Source organism: Mandrillus leucophaeus, unplaced genomic scaffold (assembly GCF_000951045.1).
Source record: "Mandrillus leucophaeus isolate KB7577 unplaced genomic scaffold, Mleu.le_1.0 Scaffold108, whole genome shotgun sequence".
Lineage (NCBI taxonomy): Eukaryota > Metazoa > Chordata > Mammalia > Primates > Cercopithecidae > Mandrillus > Mandrillus leucophaeus.
In genome coordinates, this window is record NW_012098987.1 from 2,595,254 (window position 1) to 2,605,988 (window position 10,735).

The 10,735-nt window shown below is 45.5% G+C and overlaps 1 pseudogene; it reads left to right on the forward strand.

Annotated features, from left to right (window-relative positions):
* Nucleotides 1-341: 341 nt before the first annotated feature.
* LOC105544169 lies at nt 342-1,244 on the forward strand (annotated as a pseudogene).
* Nucleotides 1,245-10,735: the final 9,491 nt, after the last annotated feature.

Sequence of the window (10,735 nt, forward strand, 5' to 3'; positions counted from 1 at the left end):
GGGTGGGGGAGCTTCCGGTTGGCCAACAATGAAGAGGTGGTGACAGTGGTGGAAGAAGAGGTGGCAGCGTGGGTAAGGAGCCTGGAAACGTGAGCGGGGAGGGTAGGTGGTTTGGACCCCCTGGATCTCCATCGTCTCTAGGAAGCATTTGACTGGAGGAACATTGGGAGCAGCTGCTTTTGGACAAATTCTTCTGTTAAAAAGCCAGTTGATGCCACTTGCTTTTGGAGTGGTGGGTTGGCTGGCTCCTCCAGCTGATGGCATTTTGAGGTATGTGGGCCAGCTGTAGCCAGGGCATCCAATGCGGAGGGGGCCACTCTAGAGGCGGGGCCACCAGCACAATGGGTCAATGTGTCACCAAGTGCAAGAATCCCTCATCGACCCTGGGCAACACGAATGGAGCCCCTGACCGCAGGAGCAAATCGCACAGCAGGTGGGGTGCAGGCCACCGGGAGGCGCAGGTGCCACCCTACGGCAAGCCAGGTGGGAACATCCTCATCAATGGGACCAAGAAGGTGGAGGCTGCTGCTGAGGCCTGCCAGCAGCTAATGCTCGGGAGAGTCCACGTTCAATGCCGAGGAGTCTTCCTCGGCATTGACAGTTGAAAGAACTGTTCAGGTGCTACAAAGATGAGCAGAAGGTTGCAATTTTGGAGGAAGGGATGGAGTGTTTTTGCGATGACCTTTGTGTCGACCCCACAGAATTTTGAATGCTGCTCTTGGCTTGGAAGTTCGAGGCTGCAACCACGTGCAGATTCAACAGAAAGGAGTTTTTTGTTGGCGGCAAAGCAGTAAGTGCAGACCGTATTGACGGAATCTGTGTACAGTTCCGTAGCCTCTTCACAGAAGCTAAACAAGCGGATAAATTCAAGGATCTCTACCAGTTTACATTTCAGTTTGGCCTGGATGCTGAAGAAGCGCGGCGGTCACTGCACTGGGAAATAGCCATCGCACTGTGCAAACTAGTCTTTACCCAGAACAGCCCTCCGGTATTGGACCAATGGCTGAACTTCCTAAGAGAGAACCCCTCAGGGATCAAGGACATCACCCAGGACACTTGGAATATGTTCTTTAACTTCACTCAGGTGAGGTCCTGACCTCAGCAACTATAGCAAAGATGAGGCCTGGCCAAGCCTCTTCGATATGTTTATGGAGTGGGAAATGGAGCAAAGGAAAAGAGAAGGGGAAGGGACAGGCACACTCAGCCCAGGGCCTGAGCGCTTGTGTCCCAAGAAGCAGACTTAGTGGCTCTGTCCCAGGAGCAGCAGCAAAGATTTGCTACTGCCCTGCAGCCAACCAAGGCATTAGACCTTTCTGGAAATTACTGAAGATGTGGACATTTTCTATTTTACATCTTTCTCTGCCTTGTATCTGAAAGGGCTCTAATATGCTTTATTATATTTTAGGCACTTTTTTCATTTTTTTGTTATTTTTGTTTCTTTTTTTGGGGGGGAGTCTCCAAAACTATTTGAACCTGGCTACATACATTTTGTGTATTTTTGTTTGAAATCTTCCATAGAATGAGCCCATTATTTATTGCACAAATTAGATTTGTGTCTCTGTGTGTGTGTGTGTGTGTGTGTGTGTGTGTGTGTGTGTGTGGCAGGGTGCAGAACAGGGAAGGGGGATGGGACTGTTAGGTTGAATTAACATCACCGGATGATATAGTGTCAGATCTCAGTTTTGCATATTGTTTCTCAGGGCAGGTCTGTGCTGTGTGTAGCGCTGTTTACATGGTTGAATTTAGGTTGTCATGATTATTTTAAAATATTTTAATGGCAACATTGACTGTTAACCATATTGCATTAATTCCCAGACGATTTAGAGCTCTTGGAGAGCCAGGGTCAGCCAAGAGCATTCTAAGTCTGATGACAACCCCCTTTTAAGCTAATTTATCCAAAACCTTTATTTCCCTCACTTCTTTTTAATTCTTTCTTTGAACTGTTGCATTTCATGTTGAGTTTATCCATCAGTATTTTGCACGTGTCAGTCAAGTGGACATATTTTGTAAGAACACATTGTACAGAGAACCACTTGAGCACTGAATGCAGAGAAAGCAGTGTTACCTCAGTTTTGCTGGAAGCAGGCTTCTTGATAGTTTTCTTTCTTTGATGAAGTGTCTGTATTTTCATGTTGTAAGTGGAAATACTTTTTTTTTCATTTGCCTTGGAGCCAAAGTGTTTGTTCCTGGTGGTAGGGAAACTGTGCCTGCGGGCCACCGAACGTAAAGGAAAACTGTGGTATGGAGCTCTGCTTGAATTAAAAACTTCATTTTTTCTTTGAGTATCCTTAGCTACTTGTCTGGCAAGTGCGGGAGCCAGGGACTGGCCTGAAGTCTGCCAAACATATGTAACACTTAAATGTGTGCCGTTTCCCTTCGTGCCACATCCATGTTGTCACTTAACCCCCAGGAGGTTTTTATTATCTTTTTGTTAATGTCAGGCTGTGAGGTACATGGATGTGCTTTGGTCAAGGAATAGGCCGAGGCGGATACCCAGGTCTGCATGACTCAATGAGTTTGGCATGCAAGTGCACACCTCCACTTGTTATATAACCTGTTTGTGTAAGTTCACACTTGGCTCTGAGCCACTATTGCTGTAAAAGGTATAACTGCCCTGTTGACACTATGCACAAGGGACATGTCTCTTGGGGCTTGACTCAACTCAACATGGCTTGACATGGTGGGCGTGCTGGCGCCCAGAGAAAGAGAGAGTCAGAGCTGTCCGTCTTTACAGACAGACAGAGGGGAGCCAGGAAACAGCTCGGCTGGATGGTGCCCGGAGAGAGAAAGAGTTTTGCTGCTGACCCTGAAGCCAAGGGAGAGCCCGCCATGCAGCTGCAGGTGTGGGGGCAGCAGGAGCCTCAGAGCCAGAGCAGACAGCTGAGATACAGGTGAATAGTGTAGAGAGCTGGTGTGAGACAGCTGTTGATGAGAGCTGCTGCTGAATAAAATCATCTTTCACCTGCCTACGGCCCCCTGAGTGTTCTTTCTGCTCACCCACCCACTCCCTCCAGACCTCAACATGACCTTTGGCATAGTCATGAACCTGACAATTGCAACGTTGGCAGGATGAGGTGAGTAGGTCTTCGTCCCCTGGGGGCTCCCGGGTCAGCTATGTGGCCGCAGCACGGGCTGTACCCAGTGGCAGCGGTGCTGCTTGGATGAGCCCAAAGGGAAACGCGGAAGGCAGTGGAGAGGTCTCCTGCAAGTGTGGGAATACACAGCACCAAGAAGGAATGCGCCTTTGCTGGCAGTGTGGGATGGGCGTCTCTGACTGCACTGCGGGAAGTACACGCTCAGTTCCACAGGTAAGGGACCTCTCGGTGCAAGCTGAGCCCCTGGGGGCCCAACTGCACAGCTTGGAGCAGGACCTGGGGGTGGGGGACCTCCAGGCACAAGCAGGGCACTTAGAGGCCCAGATAAACAGCCTGGAACAGCAGTTAGCGACAGCTGTCAGCCTGACCTTGAGCCCGTCCTCCTGGCGGGACACTCCCATTCGGTCTGATGCCGAGGAGGCTCCTCCACTGCAGGATCACCCTGTGATCCGTCAGATGGTAGAAGATGAGCAGCCAGTGGGATCCCAGGGGATATCCCAGGAGCACCCCCCACAGTGGTGGAACACACCTCTTATAGTGCTTATACTCCCACTGAGTTGAGGGAAGTAGGTAAACAGTCCAGCAGCGTCCGAAGGAGCTGGTAGCATTTCTTGCTCCACCTCTGAGATGGAGAAGCTGGTTTCTATCACAACTCACCCCTCCCTTCATCGGCGGTTGCAGCTGTGCCAACGGTTGACACAAGGCACAAGGTGACTACACGCAAATCAAGTGGCTGATGGCAGCCATACGGACTGTTTGGAACGATGCCAGAGAGACACCAGAAACTGTGAGTAAATGGCAATCATACACTGATTTGGTGCAGGTGCTCCAGGAGATGGCTATGCAGAAGTGTTTGACAGGAATCCCTGGGGCCAGACGATGGATGCTTTACCTCCCCCACGAGGGATCTTGTGCTGAGTTCAGCGGCCCCGGATGCTTTGGCTCTCTAGCTGCTGTTCTCACCCCTTATGTGGGGCGCCGCATACATGAAGTGACTACTGCTATGGCAGCCCTTGGGGAGGCAGAAGGCGGGACTTGGGAGTCCACGCCATAAAGAAGGGCAAGGTGCCCTCTTCACAAGTAACCATCCCACGAGATTAAAAGGGGCCCCAGAGAGTGACCCACATGCAAATGTAGATGGATTTACTTGCAGCTGGGTTTGCTAGGGAGAAAATTGACAGGCAACTCAATGGAATGCTGTTGGCTCTGTGGAGGCAATTGTCCCCAGAGCTGCAATTCTGAAGAATGCCCAAGGAGGGGCAAGACAATGTTGTTCAACCCAGCCCCACCTGGAAACTGCAGCTCAAGGACTATTTGCAGACAGGCGAAGACACTACGCCTTTCCTGTTTGATTAGGGAACTGACGGCGGTGCCCAACTCTGGGGAGAACTGGACAACCGGAGGCTACATGTAGAGCTGGCAATCCTCTGGTCCCCCACTAATGTACAGCCGGTCCTAGCCCTGGTAGATACTGGTGCAGACTGCAGTCTAGTTTATGGGAACCTGGATAAGTTTCAGGGCAGAACTGCATTCACTGATAGTTATGGGGGCCAGTCTGTGATGGTGTGTTCATGGTTAACCACCCCCTGGACTGGGAAAGCAGTTAGTAACTGTATATACTGCCCTTCAGGCTCATAAGAGCGTGGCAGGAAGGGCTATAGACATTGTGCAGACGACTTTCCCAACAGCAGCGTGGGTACACTCGTGAGTAATGACTCCGTGGACTGGGACAGCACAGACTTCCACTTTAGCAAAGTGGGGAGCCTACTTACAGCAGTGAGGTACACTGATTACAAGTCCCTTAGCAGCAGAGTTACAGGAAGTCTTGGGACCTGTACTCCTAATGCAAAATAAGGCCATGGGGCCTGAGGCACCCCTATACCCTAAGCCTTCATCGTTAGGAAGGGCATTCTCCCATTCCTAATAGGGCATGGTACACAGATATGTGTAGGCAGGGAGATACTGCTGCCTGGTTTGCTGCCACAGTCCAGCCTAGTACTAACACCACATGGGTTAAAACCAGGTGTAGGCACAGTAGCTAAAGAGCTGAACTCAGGACAATGTGAATAGTAATCACTAAGGAGGTAGCACCTAAGGTAATCTGTGCCAATAGCTGAGCAGTTTATTGAAACTTATTTATGTGATGGGCCTGTGTGCCCAGAGCCTATGTATAAGGCTTATGTGCCCAGAAGCCTATGTGTATGTGTCAGGCCTGTGTGCCCAAAGTTTATATGCCAGGCCTGTGTGTCCTGTGTGTCCATGTCTCCCTCAGCCTAGGGTGTGGAGTGTAAGGTACATGGATGTGCTTTGGTCAACGAATAGGCAGAGGCGGATATCCAAGCCAGTTTGGTGTGTGAGTGCGCACCTTCACTTGTTATATAACCTGTTTGTGTAAGTTCATACTTGGCTCTGAGCCACTATGGCTGGCTGTAAAAGATGTAACCGCCCTGTTGACATTGTGCACAAGAGACACGGCTCTGGGGGCTCGGCTCAGCTCAACATGGCTTGACATGGCGGGCATGCTGGTGCCCAGAGAAAGACAGAGTCAGAGCTGTCCATCTTTGCAGATGGACCCTGGGGAGCCAGGATACAGCTCGGCTCACTCATGCCCAGAGAAAGAGTTAAGCTGCTGACCCTGAAGCCAAGGGAGAGCAGGCCATGCAGCTGCAGGTGTGGGGGCAGCAGGAGCCACAGAGCCAGAGCAGACAGCTGAGTTACAGGTGAACAGTGTAGAGAGCTAGTGTGAGAAAGCTGTTGATGAGAGCTGCTGCTGAATAAAATCATCTTTCACCTGCCTACGGCCCCCCGAGGGTTCTTTCTGCTCACCCACCCACTCCCTCCAGACCTCAACATGACCTCTGGCATAGTCGTGAACCTGACACAGGCTCATTTGGGGGTAATGAGATATGTGATAACTGTTTTAGGTTCATATGACCCTCCTCTCCTTTCCCTCCCCCTAAATATATGTGTGTACATATACATATAAAATATGTATGTACTGTATTCCTTTGTTTCTTTGCCTGCTGAAACCAACCATAAAAGAGGGAGCTGCCTTCAATACCTAAAGTATAAGAAGAGTGCTGGGGAATGTCATCATGGAGGCGTTCCCATCCGAATTTGGATTATTTCACTAAAGAGAACATGAGTTTACTCAGCCCTTTCCTCACAGGAGGGAGGGTTCAGTTCCCCTGACTTCACACACTCACTCCATAAGGCCTGCTTTGAAAAACTGCCACAGGGGCCCGTGGAGCTGACTCTGATCCTACCTGGTTTCAGTAGAAGGTCCACTTTTTGTTTTTCTGTTGAAAACCTATGTCCTCAGAAAACTGCACTGGAAAAGTGGGTGGCAGGAAGTTGTATAGTTCAGCTTCCAACACTTTGGAATAGATTAAAAAGAGAATCTTTTAAGTGAAAACTTAAAAAATAACAAATAAAAGGGCAATACAACAAACAGGCTGTAGAAAAGACAGTGTCTCAGGTATTACAGAGGCCTAAAGAGAACCTGTGAGGAAGACAATTCTGAACCTTACCTCAAATTGTAGTAGCTTAGTTAATTAATTAGTATTATAGCACTTATGACCAATGAAGGATAGATGTTTGTAACATGTAATGTGTTCAGATAAATACAAAGTCACAAAGGATTCAACACAAATGACAAATGGGCCAAATATTTAAGGGATACCTCCAAAGTGATAGAATGTAATTAGTAAATATTTTAAAAGCGAGTTCAACCTTACTAGAAAGAAAAAATGAATTAAACAATGTTGTATCATATTTTGCTTAGTATATCAGCCAACATTTTAAAAGTGTATAAACCAAAGTTGTTGCATTGTAGTGCAAAAATAAATATTTGTCAAACGAATCAATAAGTGGAGAGATGCATTGATGACTATTAGGGAAAACATCACGTACAAAACCATGGTTGAATTCTATGCATAGGAATTAAGGTACATATAGATGCATGGAAAAGTACTTATGGGATGATATTCATTGCTCTTTATCTTTAGGTTCCTTATCTGGAAAATGAAGAAAATAAATGCATTACTTAAGATTCTTTTGTAATTTTTCCTCAATTTTCTTTTCCCCCTAAGTTTCTGTTATAGTGTTAAATTTCCTGTATTTTTGAAATAAAACTGTGAAATAAGGGCTTACAAATGTTAAAAATGGTAAATTGAACATAAATTACTATGGTGGGATGGGAGACTAGACAGAGTTCAAAGAATGGTAATAGAAGAGCTTGGATCCCACAATTGCCTGTAGTACAAATTGACGTATTAGCTATACCTAAACTCGAAAGGCAGACTATGAGGACTGAGCCCTGTGACTATAATCCAAGTCTTAGGGTCTAGTGGAAAGATTTTCAGGTCAATAGAAAGTAGTCCAACATGATCCATTTGAGAAGGACATCCTGAACAATGAGAATTCTATTTGTGATTTATCTCTACTGTAGCTGCATATTCCCTGAAATATCTTTACTCTTAATGAAGCTTCCTTGTGCATTTGAATCAATAGAGTAGGCTGGCCTGGAATGAAAAGGATGAGCGGAAGTAGCCCTGACAAATAAACCAGAGAAAGAATGGGAAAGGCTAGGACTTGTAAGATGAAAGAAAACAGACCTATCGGTAGTGAAGAGTTGGGAAGCAGAGCTGCCTGCATTGTCGAGTACCTAGAAACCCTATGCAGTGTGGTTAAAAGTGTGCTCCTTCCTATTTCAGAACTACCAAAGTTCTTTCTAAAAATGCAGACTGCTGGGCTTAACTCAGAACTACTGAATCCCAGTCCCTGAGAATGTGCATTTTAAACGTTTCAAAGTGATTCTCATGCACTTTCAAAAGTTTTGAGAACCGTCAAACATCAGCATGCTTAATAAACATCAGGAAGCTTATAAAGAAATGATGTATTCCTGGATCGGATCCCACCACTAGAGTTTCTGATGCACTGAAGCTGGGATGCTGTCAGAGTCTATAGTTTTAGCAAGCATCTTGGGTTTTTGAGGCAGGTGGTTTACAGATTATACTTGGGGAAACAATGTTATAGGTTCTTTGAATATAGTTAAATATTGGCATAAAAGAATCAGATGACCAGACTATGATTTGAAATTAAGCACAGCATCAGCAATGGCACATTAATTCCTTCTTTATTTATTCATTTATTTTTATGATAGTCCAATCCTGGTGAATTTGTTTAACATTTAAATAGACATAATGTGAGAATTTTGTGAAATAATCTTGTTCTTTCTCTTCCTCACACAATCACTATGGGTTATAACAGCAGGGAGTAACTTTTGTGGGCTCACGTCCAGAATGGAAGAAGTGATTTCACCTGATTAATAAACCTCCCAGCATTGTTTAACAGTTGGGTGCAGCTGAAACCTGCATCAGGAGTAGCTAGTCTCATAGTATCAAACACCTTCCTTCTAGCTGGCTCAGCTTTTAAGACTGGAAACCCGAACAAAGTGAGGAAGAACTACGCTCCCGGAAAAAAGAAAAGGAAAAAAGAAAGTTGAGTTCTCTTGCTGGCTCCAGAAGGAACTCCTAAAAGTGAGTACCTGGTTCTTAGGTAACAAGTGATTGTTGATGGTCTTTTGCCTGAACACAGGCTTGATACTGGTGGAGATCCAGGGAAATGAGCGCTTCAAAACTCTCATGGGGAAAATTTTGGATTTAGAGTAAGTGGCATAACTCAGTGGTAATTCAGACCTTGGACAAAAATGTGACTCAAAGGGCCTCTTTTCTATCTCCTCCCCTGTTTCCCCACTCCGCTCCTCACCACACACAGACATTTTAGTTATTCTGTCATTCTTTCCCTAGAAAGTAACATAGTGGATGGGCAAGGAATGTTCATAGTAAAACCAGTATTTTAGGCTTAGGACAACAGGATCTGAGGCTATGGAAAATTCTTTGTCACTTTCATTGATTTTGAGAAATGGCACTTTTTATTTTTTTTTTTTTTGCCCTTCCTAAATTTTTAGTAACTTAAAGCACAGTCACCTGTCTTAGCTAAGATAAAGACTGAAAAGGTTTTTGCTTAATAATGTTTAGTTTAGCATGTTTTAAGGAAAGTAAGACATTCTTTGGGCTGGGCACGGTGGTAGCAGTTGGAACAAAAGAAGTTGATTGAGAATGCTTATGCAATAAATTCTCTGCCCAAGAATCTCCTGCCAGCATTTTATTTGCTTGAAATGTGGATGCTTTTAAAATTTTGTTTTCATAAGAATGATTGGCTGTTCACTTTCAACCCTTTCTTCCCCCGCGTTTTGTTTTCGCTTTTGAAAACCACTCCATCGCAGAAGCAACAGGGACGCACATCAGTGGCGTCTTCAGCCCCCGAGTGTGCTGCTCTCACAGGCTAAGCTGCAGCTCCAGGGAGATGAGCAGGTATTTGGCCTCAAGCCCAGTTTTCTTCCTGTTGTCAACAAACTGTTGATTTCCCTACTCAGATATTTTTTTTTCTCACTTTCTTATCACAAGTCGTGTTTTTACTAACAGCTTGTTAACGGTCTTTTTGGTTGGGACAAAGGTGAAAATAGTAGTAATTTAACCTTCAACCTTTCATAGTTTATAAAGTCTCCCACTCCCTCAGTCCATGACTTGGATATTTTTATGTCTCACTATTGAGTCATTTTAAAGTCTGTCCCTGGCTGTGACAGCAAGGCAGTGCTGAGCACAGGGACTGTCCCCATCCTCGTAGCTGATATTACGCATTGTCTAGGGATAGTGGAGACTCCACTCCCATTGTCTGGTGACTGCCGGGTTCCACAGGGACTCAGAAATGGACTGTTTTCTGAGGCAAAGACAAATGGTCAGGTGAGGATTCTGAAGATAGATGCTTCTTCCTGAAAGTGCCTGTCACCAGAGAGCCTCTCTCCCCCACACCGTGGAATTTATCTGGTACTCTAAGTCGTAGGCTTGTGAATGTGTTTGGGCCATTGCTCAGAGCTTCAAAGTACTTTTGAAAGTGATGAGACAAGAGCAATTTTTTGACAGTCACAGCATATATGCTTTCATGGCTCTGCAGCAGGCAGAAGTCAATGTGGGATTTCTTCTCCCATTTTAGTTTGTTTCTGATGATATATGAAGTGTAGGAAGCTCTATGTTTCATGTGAATTCAACAATGTAGGATTCAACCAATTATGTCCTAACTCGCCAATTTTTTTTCTAAAGTTTTGCAGACTCACATTTTCATAGTACTACATAGTAATGGTTAAATGTGCGGGTTCTAGGTTTTGTTTCTAACTTAGACCACTTACTAGCTATGTGAGCTTGGGTAGGTTACAAAATAATGATGGTGTCTCAATTACTTTCATTAAAAAGTGGGGGTTAATAATAATGCCTAATCTGTAGAGTTGCTGTGAGGACGAAACGTTGGTACGCTCAGTGATGTGTCTGGCACATCAAAAACGAACATCAGCCATTGGCATGAATAACAGAAGAACTTAACAGAAGAACTTACTTGTCCTAGGTGACCATGTGTGCCTCAGTGAATCAGCACGCTTAGGGTAGAGCTCACCTGGTTGAGTAATGAATTAACTTCCTAATTGGAATCAGGGAGGAATTCTTAGAGGACAAATTCTTGGAGCTGCTTAGGTGTTGATTTCTAAACAGAATGCAACTAAGTTCATCTATATTCCAGGCCAGCAC